Raw genomic sequence first — 17,452 nt, 5'->3', positions numbered from 1 at the left:
GCTCATTTGTACCTTCAGTACTTTGCAAGGGGAAGAGTGTGTGTGTGTGTAAAAAAGTATGTGTGATTTGAATATTAAATAAATAAATATTTACCTTTACAAACTAGCCTGATTCCTGATACAGTGTGACCTGGGGGATATTTTGAGAAGGGTGTGATATGAGTGGTATATCATTCAGAATCTTGAACTTATAGACACAAATAAAAAAGGGTTTCATTGCGCACTACATGCTAGGCGAGACCTGGGTGTGTGCCTGATTGAAATCCTTGACAGATTTTGGGGGCTCGGGCCGTGATTCTGAATTCGAGATACCACCTGTGACAGTTTAACATGGCATACTAGCCTGCAGGGTACAGACACCTTGCTGGGTTGGGGTACTGTACTACACTGTACAAGCACCTCTCAAAATAAATACTCCAAAAATCAGGCCTGTTTGTAAAAATAAATTAACCCTGAAATAAGCCATAAGGAAATTGATATTTCTAAAATGGCAACCCCAGTAGAGATTAATATTGCTAGGGAACACCTCCTGCACAAACTGTTTGTCAGCGGTGAGTGGGCCGAACAGAATGAACAGGTATGGCTACACGAAATCAAAGAACAGGTCACTGCCATAGACCTAGATACATGGCAGGACAAGGGCCCATTACACCAAGCACTTAGCGAACTGTACATGGCCCCAAAAATAAAAGAGGAGCAGTGTAAAATTGCCAAAATAGTGGCCTACATGTACCTCCACATAGGAGTAATACAGGAAACGCATACAGAAAACATAGTTCTGGCAAAGAAGCAAGGGGAAACACTACAGAAAATCCAAACTGATCTAGACTCTGCAGGGCAAATGCTGCAGAAGAGCCAAGAATCAGAAACAGAGGCTAGGCAGTATATTACCAAATTAAAAGAAGATCTGGCTCTCTTACAGCAAGAGAAGGCAGAGTAAGATACCAAATTACAAACACTGTAAGATGAGTGTCAGGAAAGGATTGACTCTTTACAACAGAGTCAACAGAAACTGGAGCATCAATTAAATTATAATAGAGTCTGTGCAGAAGAGATAGTCACCTTACAAAACCACCTAGAATCCTTGAAAGAGGACAATAATAAATTAATTATTAAAGGCATCCACTCTTGAGAAATTTGATGAGGAGCACCAGAAATCTAGTGCATTTAAAAAACAGATGGATGACCTGGCTGTACAGAGGGGCACTCTAAGTCTGGAGAGGGACGCCTTAGGCCAGGAAGTCAGCCAATTAAAAGCTAAGTTAGAAAGCTGGCACTCCAGGAGCTTAGCGAAGTTAAAACCGAATATAAACAGCTACTAGAGCACACCAGGCGGTTGGAGGATGCCCTGGAAAAGAACACTCAGACCAATAATGACAAAACTCAGGAGGTGAGCCTCCTGCAGCAGAAATTGGCCCAGTATTTCCAATCCAGGCAGAAAGCACAGAGAGACAATGAGGCTCTGTGAAAGGAATGATAGGCTCCACAAACAGATAGCCATGCAAGAGCAAATCATTGAGACCAGTAAGGCCTTAAAAGAGGGGCAAACGAGTCAGATTTTGGCATGTCGCCAGGGAATAGGTGCTGAAAGAGAAGAGGTAGGAAGGGACAGAGAAACCCCTGAGCATAACATCAAGACCCCTGTAATCAGGGACTCTAACCCCTTCAGTACCATGGATTCTGCCACCTTCATGTCCCCAGGCTCATATGAGCCCAGGGCCACGGGGATGGTAGACATCAGTAGAATTTGGAACATGGGACTGACGGATCAGGGCCTCACAGAAATGGATGGGCGGGTGTCTCTGTACAGATTCCCAAAAGCTAGGGCTAGCCTCTCTGATCAGGAAGACTCCAATGAGGGGAAAATCAGGGAACTGGATCCCCAAAAATATTGCCTACCAAAGGATTAGTCTGTCAAATTTGGTGGGGAACTCCATGAAACTTGGCCCACAAAGAGTATCTTAAAGACCTCTTCCCAGTTAGGGAAGTGGGGGGGGGTACTCAGCCAATCCTGGGAGCCAGGGAGAGTCAGAAGACTCTTCTGAGCGCTGCAGGCATCAAGAAACTAGGCACCCACATTCTGCAAGCCATTCTCAAGCTCGCAGTATCAGGGAGAGCCTAGAGGATGCTACCTCCTGTAGCAATGCCTCTGAGTCAGGGGATGATTGGACATGTGTGACTAAAACTAAAAAGGCCAACAAAATTAAGAGGGCTCTACTGAAAGATCCCCTGAAACAGATCAAGGATACTTTCCACCTAAAAGATAGCCAGTATTGTATCCAGTATGTCAAATGGACATTTTCCCCTGAATACTCCAGCTTCTTTGCAGGGCTGGAGGATCAAAATCACTCAAGATGGTCCACCTACAGGGCAGCCATCTTAAAACATTTTTCCGTACATATGAACCCCCAAGAGGCATGCAAGGCCGCCTACAAACTGCAGTGTGGGGAAGACCAGGCTCCACAAGAATGTGTGCAAGAACTAAAACATGCCTTTGCGCAGACCACCAGGAGGGTGGGCACAGACAGTAGGGAGTTCATTAATACCTTCTTTCATGCACTCCCTAAATACATCATGACCCAGCTGGTGAGGTTCTTTCACGAGAAGCGATCACGAGACTGGGTCATTGAACAGGCGACTCGTATTTATGAAGTGAAGAAACCGGTGGAGAATAAAAATACAAATAAAACCCCCAAACCAGCCGCCACCCCTGCTGCTGCTAAGGTGGCGGAGGTGAAGGTTTAGATCTGGAGATGGGGGGGGCCTAAAAATATTCCTGTACAGAATTCATCATCTAACCAAAAAAACAGGAGGCCCTCGGGCCAATCCCAAACAGTTAGTCAGGGAGGTAACCCCACAAATGGGACGCCTAACTCTCCTGATTATATTAGCCCCCATTACAAGGGCAACAGACCCCTCCTGGGGTATGTGTGGACTCCCCCAGCCCAAGGGGGGATCCAACCAGGTAGCTACCAACCCAGGAAACTTCCCTCCTAACTTTTCCCAGGAGGGCAGTATTCCCCCAAATGCCGGGTTGAGCTTCTTCCCCCGGTACCCGCCAAACTGAAACACCCAAAACAACCCTCCTTTCTTTCCGCACTTTTCTGAGCCCAGACAGTCCAATCCAGGAGAGGGGAGGCCAAGGGTGGAGGGCTACCAAAACTATCCCAACCAAGGGTATTCTGGGAGAAGTGACAGTTACCCTTCCCGTGATCCACCTAGGATGCACCATAGACCCCCGTACCAGGTCCAGAGCTTGTCACAGGATCTGGGTTGCATGTTGAGGGCTCATCAGAACCCTCAGATGAGCATGCTGGCTCAGAACTCCACAAATCAAGGGTCTGGTACTCCAGAGCAATGACGGGGAGAGAACCCTGATAACTCATCAGTTCCCAGGGAGGAGGCACAGGGGGAAGGTTTTGTGTAAAGCCTTAGAGGAAGCTTCCTTCCCCACTTGTGAAACATCGCTGGAAACTCAAGAACCAGAACCAAAATCTCCTGCCCCCGAAAGTCTGGCGGGTGGGAGAAATAAAGGACCTAAAAAGGCCCATTTTGTGGAGGAGGTTAGAGACTTCCAATTTGAAGGAGAGGGGTCCTCAGAGGACTCTGGGAAAAGGATCTTCTCCTTCAGGGATGGGGGACTGAAAAATGGGTCCCGAGATCCTAATCAAGACTGGGTAGATGTGGGACTAGGTTAAAACCGCCCATCATTGAACCCCAACATGACAAGCCAGAAAATGACCTTGCCCAAACCAATTCTGGTGACTGCCTACAAAAAGGGGTGGAGGCAGCCCAGAATCAGAACAGGGGAGCCCAAATATTCCCCAATATCGAAATGTCACCTTTTTCTTACAGATTCCCAAGTTCCCACACCGAATCCTGTCCAAACTACCCCTCTGTCAGAAATAAGAGTAAAGAAATTAACCCACCAACTGTCCCAAAACGCACATTATCTTTGCCCCCTTGAGGAGAAGGAGGGAAGATTTTATGCCCCGGTCCAAATTCAGGGGCAATGTACATTTTTGGCACTGGTGGACACTGGATCCCAAGCCACCCTTCTGTCAAAGAGGGCCTTTGATAAGCTGAATTTAGGAAGGGGGAGAGATACCAGATCCCTCTCACCCCTCTTCCTGACCAACTTCAGAACTTTGATGGGAATGAAATTCCTGTCGAGGGGGCTGCAGATTTAGAAATTAAAATTGGGCAACACAAGGTGAAACACCCGGTCATAATTGTGACTCCAGAGGGCACACCATGTGTACTGGGGAATGACATCCTGCGTAGACTGTCTCCCCTAAGAGATTGTGTAAACAAGGTCCTCTGGACCCAGACTAACCGACCAATAAAATTAAAACATACCGTCAACCATGTTAGATTAAATGGCACATGCCACATGGTTGAACAAAAACAGGATCAGATTGAATTCCATTTTCAAAACAACAAAATCCCTGACGTGACAGTAATTACAGTAGGACAACAAACTGGTGATGGGAAGTCCTCTCTATTCCTGAAAATCAACCTCCGTCCAGTCTCAAGTGGCATTCCACACTGGAAAGAAAATGCTCTGAAATTCTATACCAATTCACAATCAGAAAATCCCACTTCCATAGTCCAAAATGATGAGAAACCAGCTAAAAGTGTAGCTGACATTCAGAAGATTGGAGAACAGTTGTTCATCCCTATTCAGTTAAATGAGGGGAAGGACTCTGTTCTCGCCCAGTGTGCGTGAACAACGGTAAGAGCTTCATCAGCGAAGCCATGTTCCGAAAACTAAGATCCAGCCATTCCCACCTTTAAATTGATAGACAAATGGGAAAGGGTCCTGGAAACACACTATTCCAAACATCTCCTGCCTAGCAGGTGTATGCTCAAAATTTCCATAGGCAACAAAAGCATAGTCCATAATTGTTGGGTCGTGCGAGATGTCCCTGCCGCATTTTATTTAGGCAGTGACGTTCTCAATCGCTTTCCCATTTGTTTGGACCTGATACACTTCAAAGCCTGGTCCCGATTAGCGGGTAATCCCATGGACTTTGATGATTCAGAGAAAGCATTTCAGTCAGCTCAACTGCTGCTCAACTGCTGCCATATGCAGTTGAAGTTCAGATTGGAGAGGAAGTCACCATCCGAGAACGGACTCGACAATTCCCACTTAAAGTAAAAATTAAAAGAGGACAAAAACTTTAAAATCCTGACGCATATGTTCACCTCAATGCCCATCTCCAAAAGCAAGGGTTGTGGTCAAACCCAACACCACTAGTCAATACAGAACAATACACCATTCCAATAGTGGTGGATAACAGCGACCTTGGGAGTATCACTCTGGGTGCAGGCACCATTATTGGAATGGTGGTTGATGACTGACATTTTTCCATAGATTTAGGTAATAAACTGATAGGACCAATCCCCAATGACTGTTTTGACAGTGAGAGCGACAATGACACAACACCAGACAGGATCTTCACCCGGCATGGGGGGAATTTCCTGGTGTACTCTTCCTGCCCTTATGGTAAAGAAGAGGTGACCTATGACTTCAGGAGGGATGAGGTGATCTTTCAAGTCCACCAGGACTGCCTTCCCCCACCTGAAGACATCAGTCCAAGTCAGTACTTTAACCAGGGAATTCTCCACCTAGCTGGAGGAGGCCGCTGAGACAGCCAAACCAGAAGTCTTTCCGGGCTTCAGGCAGATGGTTGAAGAGAGAGTCAACCTAGCTGATCCCTGGAGCAAAAGCAAAAATGTAAACAAGTTTTCTTAGATTTTCAAGATCTCTTTGTGGTGGACTCATATGACTGTGGTCACACCGAAATCCATACAACAACAATTCCCACAGACCCTGGTATGACTCCAGTGTTTGTCAAGCAATACCGCTTGCCTCTCACATCCATGGAGTCCCTCTCAGAAATAATTAAAAACCTTGAGTCCCATGGGAATATTTCATCCAGCTCACAGCACCTTCAATAATCTGGTGCTGGGGATTTTGAAACCAAATGGCCAGTGGAGACTCTGTGCTGACCTGAGGGAGCTAAGCAAACGGGTACACACTTCCCAATGGCCTCTTTCCTACATTGACCAAGGACTGGCCCAGATCTAGGGATCAAAGTTATACGCTGCCATTGACCTGACTAATGGGTACTGGACCGTACCTTTCAGTAGGGAGGACCAATACAAGCTGGACTTTACTTTCGGGGGCATCAGTACACTTGGACCCAGACTCCCTTCGGATACATCAACTCTGGCAATGAATTTAATATTATGTCCGGAACGGGTTCGTAGAGCACCTGGTTAATTGGAAAACCAGAGGCATGCTATGTGCTAACAATAAACCACAAAAACATAGAAAACTAATACAGAATATTGATGACCTGGTCACCTCTAGTGGGATGACCATATACTGGAAAAAGATCAAGGGTCATTCTAAAGTAGAGGGACCAGACAAAACTGGAAATGACCTAGCTGATCAGCTGGCCAAGGGGATCATCTACTTGAGATCGAGCCCCTGTTGGGGGAAATTCAGGTCACTGCTATCACTAGGTCCCAGACAAATGCTCACAATAAACTCAACTGCCCAGTGGAGTAAGGAGACCCCAGATGCTGATTTAATCACAGCTCAAAAAGGGGATCCAATAATTGGTACATTTTTTCAACACATTGAGGACTCTGAGAACTTTCCCCTGACGGTTACCGATTTCATGGGGAAAGAGGACCTCAGAGTGTTGATGAAATGTCCAAAAATGTTCCAAATCCAAGACGGTTTGTTGGTAAGGAGATCCATACCTGGCTGAGACCAGTGGGTGGTCCCTACCTCATTCCGAAGCCTGATGCTAAGTCACGCCCATGATGCGGCCACAGCCAGTCATCAGGGGTTTCATACGACATTAGAAATCTTGCGAGAATTTGCATACTGGCCACACATGGGGCAGGACCTCGACCAATACTTGAAGGGGGGTCTTGTGTGTGCACAATTTCAGCCAACATCACTCACACACTGTGCTCCCCTCCAAAAGAGGGGGATGACACTGCCTTGGTCAGATTTGCAAGTCGATTTCATCGGGCCCGTGATTCGCTCCTGTAGGGGGAACAAGTACATGTTAACCGTTACATGCTTGTTTACTAAGTGGGTGGAATGTCTCCCGGCCCCAAATTGCAAGGCAGAAACAGCAGCTGCCCTGATGATCAATCACATCTTCTCGTGTTTTGGAGTACCCCAAAGGATTGAGTCAGACCGAGGTAGTCACTTCACCAGCGAAGTGATGACAAAGATGCGGGAGATACTTGGGGTAAAAAGGAAATTACACATTGCATACCGCTATCCTCTGGTGGTGGAGTTGAGAGGTACAATAAAACTATATTTTTAGAAATGTACATTTGTGCAAAAGTTAAGTTTTGGTCAAAATCAATGTGGGAGTTCCTAAATTCCAACATAAAGATGACAGCTCTGTTCTGACCACCAACCAAAACAAGGCAGTGTTTGTGGCCACTCACAGCCGGGGGTGGGGTGTTTTTGAAATTCTGCCCACACCATAAACTTGGTCATATCATTTGATAGTATAAATATAGGCACTTCAACACACATAGAGACACACTGCTTCCAGAACACATCCAGATTTCTGCACAGCGTCTTGTTCCTGACTTCTTCATCTTGTCCAGTACTCTTCATCTTGCAGCTGACTCCAGATTTATTTGCAGAATCCCGGCCTTAGCATTGCTGAACTCGTTTTAGCTAGGCCCAAATTCGACCTTCCCAAAACTTAAAAGAATAATTCTGATTCAGATTGGCTTGCTACCATTAAGGCTTGCCCACTGAAACTCGCATCCTGATAATCTGCCAGTTCCAGTGACCAGAAGGGCCCATCCAAAATCCAGTCTGAGGTGCAGTCCAAAATTGACCAGAACTGCATTGCTGATCCAATCCCTCCAGAGGTGCCCTGCTGCCGGTAGACCTGTCCCGATCCGATGGCCAGAACTTTGACGGTCCAATTTTAATCACAAGGGACTGTAAGTATTAATAGGAAGAACAGTGACCCATAGTATATTTGCATTGTCTTATCCCATCTCAACCCATCCCATCTTTTAATTCAGAACCCTAGTATTGTAAAAACCATTCTTGCGCTGATTTCCTCCTTTGTTTTACCATATCCTAAGTCATTAGTGATTTTGAGTAACTAAAGTAAAATCCCAAAAAAGGAATCGAGTATCCACCATGTGAAGGGTTACACTGGCCACGTAACTGTGAAGATTCATGTGTGGCATTCTCTTTTTCATAGTCATAAATATTGTGTAATCAAACCAATCTGTCATTTTTAAAACTGAATTTCTGCTGTCATTTTCGTGTCTATTTTGCAAAAACGCCTCTCACTAAAACCTCTAGAACTTCAATTTTATAGATAGAAACGGAATTTCAACTCTCCCTGGTACCTAAGACACTTAGCTACACCCACAACTAAAAACCGCATTGCGGAACCGTGTCTTTGACCTGTTTTCTTCCAAATATTGCATAGTGACATTTTGCTGCAAATTTGCAGTTTTCCAAAGTTTACACGTGTCTTTTCCCATTCAAAGTGTTTCTCAAATCCCATACTGATCTAAAGTGTGTACTGTTGTTTATATTGTAGGTCATGTGTGTTAGGACCAGTTTAGCGTTGCTTTCCTAAGAATTTTTCTCCATTTAAGCATTTTTGCTCATTTTGCATTATTTTACAAAGCCATTTTCACCTGTCATTTTTTAAAGTGTCCAATTTCCAAAAACGGTTTTCCCTCTTGTTTGGGGAGGGAAGATTGCATTTACACTCTAGACATTGTGCTTCATTCCTGAATACCTGCTGATTACTGACATCTGTGTAGGATTGCTCATTTGCACCTTCAGTACTTTGCAGGGGGAAATATTAACCTATACGCTATCTGTTCACAAACAAAAACTGTTCTTTTTCCTTTGTTTTACACTCTGCATTAATATAAGTGAATTCAATTGCTTTACTTATTTTGAATTGTATTGTCACCACCTGTTGATTGCTTCCCCATATGTATGTATACATATATATATATTCAGTAAAAAAAACGTTGTTAAAGGGACGTTATGGTTAAGTTGCGCTACTAAAAACCTATGAAATTCAGTGAAAAAACTTTGTTAAAGGGACGCTATGGTTCAAAGTAAAACCGGAAAACCCCTGAAATTTGGCAGTTATGGTAAGATAAGCAACCATAACTCGTGCCGCCACCGTGCACTGCTAACACTAACACCCAGGACATCAAAGATGACATCACAAATTTGCACGGTGGTGGCGCGAGTTATTATTCATAGCTTACCATAACTTGCGATTTTCAGGGGTCTTTCGGCTGTACTTAAAACCATAACGTCCTTTAAACAAACTTTTTTTAATATCACGCAAAAAATATACAAACATGGCGTGCAAAAAACAACTTCTACAGATGGCTTTACACAGAATGTTGCAAAGTAAGAATTTATGCTTGTTCACAGTGAATGTCAGCTGCTTTCATTTTTTTCTCGGGCCCCGGAGAGGCTCACGAAGCAGACTATAAGGTTGTATTGTGTTTTGACCTTGACAGACAGAGATTGTGATGAAAGACTTCTCTTGAAGGAGTGTTGCTAAAACGTAAGAGAAGATAAGGATGAAATTTATGAAACGAAACCACTTTTATATATTATATCACTATGCGAAAGATTGTTGGCACACGTGGAGTCGTATTTTGGGACTGCACCACTCGTAGACAATGGAAATTGCAAATGTACTGTAAGTAACCCTTTAGATTATTTTATACCAAATATAATTACAATAGCATAGCATTAAATACCGCTCAAGTTGAACTTGTTCGTTGAAAGTGGCATAATGTTTTCTACGGCGCACTATCATCGCCGAATTGATCCCCTATTGTTTAGAGGGCTCTGAAAAAGGCAGACGACACAGGGTGGGTTAATACAAATAATGTAACCGGTCTATAGGCGGTCAAGCGCTCTACTCGCTGTGCCACTTCACTGTAGCCTGTCAAATGGCACAGCGAGTACAACACTCGCTTTGACATCCGTGCACAGCTTGCTAACGCAAGTTCGAATCCCGGCAAGGCCAAACTCAGCCTTTCATCCTTCCGTGGTCGATAAATGAGCACCACACACCGTGGATAATAATGAGCACCGCTTAGATACCTCACGGTTCTTAGCGCTATATGAATGGGAAAATATGATTATTTTATTATTAACATACTCCGTTGCACTATCTTCGATAGCAAATAGTTTCACGCCCTAATAAATAAAATGATGATTTTTAATGAAGATCGGCTGGTGAGACTAATTTATGTTTTTTAAAACAAGTATGTGGCCCCATTTTGACTATGTCACGATTTACAGACTCCAGCGGATGGGGTCTTCAACTGCCAGGTGCAGGTCCAAATATGCAACTTCATGACCCTCACCATTTTATGGGACAATCGCCAAGGACCAATATGCCCTTACGCAGTACTAGCGGCTACAAACAACATACCAACCAATAGGGTGGTCTAATGGCTCGTTTTTGGATCAACCTTCCGATTATCAGAGCGACCATTTACTGCTTTTATCATAAACCAACAGCTCATCTACCGCAAAGGAATAACGCGTGGCTCCAAATAAACTTTTGCTGATCGACAGCAGAGACAATAGCAAATCACTGAATATTCACTAAACATTTCATGTGAAATAAATGTACTTTACCAAATGTACAATCCTGCTGTTTACTTTTAAACCACAGTTTCATATTCCGAATTGTGGCGCACTGAGCTGTAAGATGATCTAACACCCTCTGTACCGCAAAGGAACATCGCGTGCCTCAACATGAACTTTTGTGGATCGACAACAAAGACAAATGCAAATTGCTGAATATTCTCTAAACATTTGATGTCAAATAAATGTACTTTACAAAATTTACAATCTTGCTGTTTGCTTTTAAATCACTGTTTCATATTCCGAATTGTGGCGTGCTGTGTTGTGACATAATATGTGTTGTCTTCCGGGTTCTGTGTACAGTCACTTAGGACTGGAGAGGACTGGGCGCGTTTGATGACGCACCCTGTAACATCACGGAGAGAGGCGGGGAATATGAATGCTTTGATAATATCAGGCTTAGGGGCGGGAGATATGATTTAGTGTCGCAAAAGCAAGTCAGCCAGGTCAATAGCGCCAGTCATAGGATTATCACATAATGTCGGCGCACACCAGCCGGATTTATCGTTTCTTTAGTGGACAAAAAGTCGGTTGACGCCCATAGGAAATTGTACTATTAGCGGACAAAAGGAGTGGTCTTAAAACACTTTCACCCTGACAACGAACAATACAAACAACGTTCTCAGAACACCCCCATTTTGTGTAATTGCAACCATTTCAGGACACTGCGAGTGTTCTTAGAACACATTGAACTAGACAGATTACAATACGGACAGCGCCGTGAGGACACCCCCAGTTTGTGTATTTACGAACAATTAAGTACACCGCGAGTGTTCATAGCTCATTTTTACCTTCCTTGCGAACAAAAATGACACATACTCCGTCCTCTAAACACCCCACCATTTAGTTTATGTACAAAATGTCAGAACAGCCGTGTTCTCCGCGGACAAATCGAATGCAACAAAAACATCTAGCACATAAAAAAACAAAACATTGAACCTATCTCATACTCCCCCACCCTCCCCAAACACTCTTACACACCAACACAGGGCACTAAATACAATTTTGTATCCACGTTTCACCGCGCTGTACGCGGTCGACGGCGAATACAAGATGGCGGGCGCCACAGAAAATCTGACGCGCGCCACGCCCCTCGCCGTCCAATCAGCGAACACGTCACATGTCCGCGGACATGACGCAAGGCCATGGGCCAATCGGGGTGCTGTCCGCGGAGTGAACAGGGAAGTCCGTCCGCGAAGCGAACACAGATATCACTAATTTTTTTGCCTTACATTTTGGTCATTTTTAAAAAAACTACTGGACGGATTTACACCAAATTTGCAAAAGCACGCTTTCGGGACCAGGCCGCCGCTCCTGCCGCAAATTTGGTGTAAATCCGTCCAGCGGTTCGGGCTGTAGCCGTGCGCAAAGTTTTTTCCCATTCAGTCTATGGGGAAAAAAAAGTTTTGGGACCTCCCCTATAACTTTTCCCCCCCTCGACAAATCCTCACCAAACTTTGCAAAAATATTCAGAGTGGGCCATATACTTCATTTGCAAAGTTTGGTGAGGATTCGTCCAGGGGGAGCGAAGTTATAAGCCACCCAAAAAGTGCTCTTCCTATGGAAACACCAACTTAACCATAACTACATGGCCACTACCGTGGCCATGTAATTAATATATATATATATATGTATGTGTGATTTGAATATTAAATAAATAAATACATATTTACCTTTACAAACTAGCCTGATTCCTGATCCAGTGTGACCTGGGGGTGTTTTGAGAAGGGTGTGATACGAGTGGTATTTCATTCAGAATATTGAACTTATAGATGTAAATAAATAAGGGTTTCATTGCACACTACATGCTAGGCGAGACCCGGGTGTGTGCCTGATTGAAATCCTTAACAGGTGACACAAGTGTGTGCATGTGCACAGTTGTAGTCCTCTTCGTGCCTGTTGACTGGTTGCCTGATGGGGGTCATGAGCCATGCCTTCAGGGGATACCCGGCATCACCAGTATTGGAGCAAAAGAAAGGGTACTTGTGATTAATTTGGTAATTCCATGTTAGCACTGTCTGTACAGTGTTCATTATTAAATGCAAGGAAGGAATCATAACTGCACATGACGTGTTCCATTTTCAATGACCCGGGTAAGTGTACTTAGGGTTGATCCGTGGATGGGTGGCGGGGTGCATTTGCCATCCCAAGGACCATTCAATGTGAGCCTGCACTCTCACACATCAAGTCCAAACGTCCATGATGGCCTCAGATTTCATTGATGTGGAAATGGCCTGTGCATGTACAGTGGATAATCACAGATTAGCCTAATTGCCTTCATGTAACACAGTGGTATCCCCAGTATGCATTCTGCTTATTCATGTCTCCATGTACACATCCATCGACAAACTTCCTCCATATGACTAGGTCTGGTTCAAGGGTGTTATGGACCAAGGGTGAAGGGTTACGTTTCTGTGATGCGGCTGGGTGGGTGTTGGCATGGTGGAACTAAGGTACTTTGGATGAGTCCTGCTCCTCACAATCATATCTTGGTGGTAGTGAATGATTGCTGATGCTAATCGTTTACAAACTTGACCCATTGTACTTGGGGGTGTCCCTTAAGGTGAAATGACAGGCATACTGATCTGCGGTGTACCTGTGGACTGAGTGCAGTGACTTATATTTCTCAGTGTGGCAGATGGATTTCTCTCAGGCAGGGCAGCATGACTCGTGGTTTCCTTTGCTGAGATCATGTGTTTCATGCATTGTCACTGCGTCACTGCAGGGTGGTGCATTGTGGTACATGTGGTTCATGTTTTCTGATGTTCCTGATACATGTGCTGGTGTGTGCACTGTGTCTGTTGATTGCATGTACACACATCTGTGTAGGCCTTGCACATCTGCAAGCATTGGCTGTGTTGCACATGTTTCTTTTACTAAGGTCACAGTCAAAGGCACCCAGGATGCTGTGTGTGGTCTTGTTCCATTCTATGTGTGTGGTTTAATATTGTGCAGGTTGGGGATGTAGAGGTTGCTAGGTCTGATTCCTCATCTGACTTTGCCTTCTATTGCCAGACCCAATCTCTCTGCACTTCATTGCATACCTGGTAATGTTTACGGCTATTTGGAGGAGTGATGATGGATTAATGCATGTAGCGTGCACTTGTGCTCCTCATGCATGCAATTCTATGCTATGTTCCGACACCCCTCAATGCCCAGCCAGCAGTCCCATTGCCTGTGCTTGTGATCCCCCCCCCAATCAACACCCCTCATGGCCCAGCCAGCAGACATGTTGCCTATGCTTGTGACCCCCCCCCCTCAACACCCCTCATGGCCCTGTGGTTAGACTCACCCAGCAGCCAGGTACGTTGTGCAGCGTGTCGTGCCATGTAGCGGGGAATCGTGGAGTTGTACAGCACCATGGCGTCATGTGTGGAGCCAGGGAATCTTGCACAGCAATGTGTGATAATTTTGTGTGCATCGCACACCATCTGTACATTCAGGGAATGGTACAGCTACCTGTTGCAGTGCATAGAATGCTATTTTGGTTGCATTCACCACCTACACAGTCTGTGGTAACTTAATGCAGGTGCTTGCGTGTTTCAGGAGTGTAACTAGCACCTGGTCGAGCACACGAAAGAAACAGGGTTGTGAGATTCCATGCAGCTGCCCCACTGTGTCCTGATAAGTGCCTGTGGCAAGGAAGTGTAGCACTGACACTACCTTCAGCAAGGCTGGCCCTTAGGCGAGGGATTGGTGGCTGCCTGCGGGGAACAACTGCCTGCACAATGGGTATGTGCTGGACAATGTTCCCTCTAAACTGTGCGCATGTGCGCTTGCCCAGCTTCCTTTTGGGTGCCGCTCAGAAGATTTTTAGCAGCGCACCCAGACAATTCCGATGTATTCAAAAAGTTTTAATAAGGCACAAGCCACGGCAAGTACCTGCAATTATCTTTCTTTTGAATTAACCTAGTCTTGATATCCTGCTCATTTGCATTACACTACTATGCAAAGGTGACAGTAAACACCTAAAATCCCTAACAGCAAAATACACACACAAGAGTTTAAAAACGAATATGAAAAACTGGCTCCATGAACAGAAAAATCTAACCAAGATTTGCCTGCACACATTAACCAAATTATGTTACCTCCCCACCCATTACTCCTAAACCTGACTCTACCACACTTTTACCTTATGACTCTAACTTCGGCCCCAGGACACATTAAGATACTTCCAGACAACCTTGACTCTTTCTCTCCTGGCTCTACAAAAGGTTAGCAGACTTGAACCTACATCCACTTGTTTTACGTTTGTTGTAGCATGAATAATGTTCACGCGCCACCATTTGTTACTCATTGTGCCTTACCAAAAGCGTCACCCACACTATATAATCGAAATACCAGCTCAAATAACAGCTACTGACTGTAAGTAAGCAGGCTACTTGGATGTGTAATCTTATCCCATACTGCCTCTTTTTCTTTACATATGTCACGCAAGTGCTTTGAAGTGGCCCCCTTGCAAGTTAACGCATTCTAACATTCTAAAAATCAAATACTATGTGATGCTCAGCGTCTCCTATTTTAGCATTACTAACATTACCCTATAAGTGTGGAGAGCAAGATTGCAATTTCATTCACTTAGACTACAAGGGATAATGGGTATGGACTGTGCATGGGATTACTCGTGCATAGTATCAGAGCACCGGATATTCAGATCGGAGTATGCTTTTCACACAATTTGCAACGTTCCAAGTGTCCAGAGTTTCTTTGGGCATAGACCTTCACACATTATATGGTAATTCGCATCTATACAAAAAAGGTTTCACTGAGCACTTGTCTAATCCTACACAATGAAATAAGGGTGGGGTATGTTTACAACAATCTTGTATGCACTACAAAAGAGTTGTGTACATGCAGAGTCATGGCATTCTTGAAATGCACATATGTTGAGGCATTATATATTCCTTGCTTGCAAAGTATTGTGAGTCTGCAAATATCCCAGTGAGTGTTTACTGCTAAAATCTATCACTTCTTACAGTGCTCCATCAACTAGTATTGGAGGCTAGCACAAGGGCCAGGGGAAGGGTATGGGTAGAAGAGCACAGGCCATCACTCCTTGCGGGTGATGAACAAAGCAGCACATTTCAAAAACCAAGGCAGACGTTTCGGCACTACAATGAAGGAAATGTGTTGCTTGTTTGCTAAAGGATAGGAAATTCTAGTACCCGTCTAGACAACAGAACCTTCATTTTCTTTCTATGCTCAGCTGCTGATGGCTTTTCAATATAACCATATGTCCTGTGTGTATCGTCTCTAGCAGCTCCCTGTATCTTACTTAACTGATCACAAAGAATTACAGAAGAGGGATCCATAGTTACAGAAGAAAGCACTCAATCAATTGTATCTCTGATGAATTGATGCTATTAACTTAAAAGGCATATATAAGTCATTTTCTTCAGTAAGGCTCTTGTTTAATTGTATCTAGGCTGTGGTGAGGAAGGGTGGGCCAAACTATATACTTTATTATGTGCCCTGTCATTTTGCTTCCTATGTAGGGGTACAAGCAGGACTCTAACCAGGTTCTCCCTACTTGGGACTGGAGGAGGAAAGGGAGGAAGAGAGAGAGGTCAGAATTTCCTGCGTTTTAGAGGGGAAATGGGTGGCATTTGCAGTCCAGAGGGCCTGAGAGGGACCTGAGAGGGAAGAAGCGAGGTGGAGACTCGAGATGAATTGGCTAGTTCCTTGCAGATTTTAAAGACTTCAGCTGTGTTGTTGGAGGCTCCAGAGATATGGGCCTGAATGTGGGTCTGCTTTATGGAACGGATAGAGAGACAGTGTTGCCTTTGGAGTAGGCGACAGGCCAGTTTGTCAGAGGATGATCCCAAGGTCTGCCACTTCTGTTCAGAAACTCTGCACTTGCACTCTGCACTTTGCGTCCGAATTGAAGGGCAAATGAAGAAAAGGACAATACCTGATTGGACCTGTTTGGACCGGGAGGACCCCGGTCCCAAAACCCTGCTCAGCCAACCGGTAAGCATGCGCCAACATGTATTTTCTCCCTCCATACCCACAGGCCATTCCCACCATCACGAGGCAACACCAACTTCAACGACATCTCCCCTCCTTTAAGGCCAATGCAGCAACCTCGCCAACAACAGCCTCAAGCTCATCAGCACCCCCTCACCGTCAATAACACGGAAGCTGATGCTCTCCAACATCCGCTCAGCTGTCACCCATGCAGCAGATATCGCCACCTCATCACTACACAAATCCTTGATGCCATCTTCATCACCGAAACCCGGCTAACACCCACCTCCACCCACATCCTAGATGTCCTTGTCTCCGACGGCAACAGCATCCAACTCAGAGACCGGCCTAACAAGACAGGCGGAGGCCTCGCAGTCATCCACAAGATCTTGTGGCCCTGCACCAGGCTTAACGCTGACAACATTGGCTCCTTCAAAGTCCTCTCCTTCCACTTCCTGCTCTCCCAGACGGACACAGTCACCTTCTATCTCATCTACCGACCACCCAAATCCAACACCGCCTTCATCAGAGACTTCAATGACCTGGTCACCACCAGGTCCCTCACGCACGCCAACATCTTCGTAGGTGACTTCAACATCTCAGGCAACAAGGAAATCAAACCGATGAAGGAAGCTCTCCTCTGCCTTCTCGAAACCCTCAGCCTCACACAGCACACAAAAGACCCAATGCACGAGAAAGGTAACATGATTGACCTAATCATCACTGCACTGCCTCCCTCCACTACAGATCTCCTCACCCGCTTCACTGGTC

The sequence above is a fragment of the Ambystoma mexicanum genome, chromosome 6q (genome assembly GCF_040938575.1).
Source record: "Ambystoma mexicanum isolate Mex_15411 chromosome 6q, UKY_AmexF1_1, whole genome shotgun sequence".
Lineage (NCBI taxonomy): Eukaryota > Metazoa > Chordata > Amphibia > Caudata > Ambystomatidae > Ambystoma > Ambystoma mexicanum.
Note: the sequence above shows the minus strand (reverse complement) of the source record.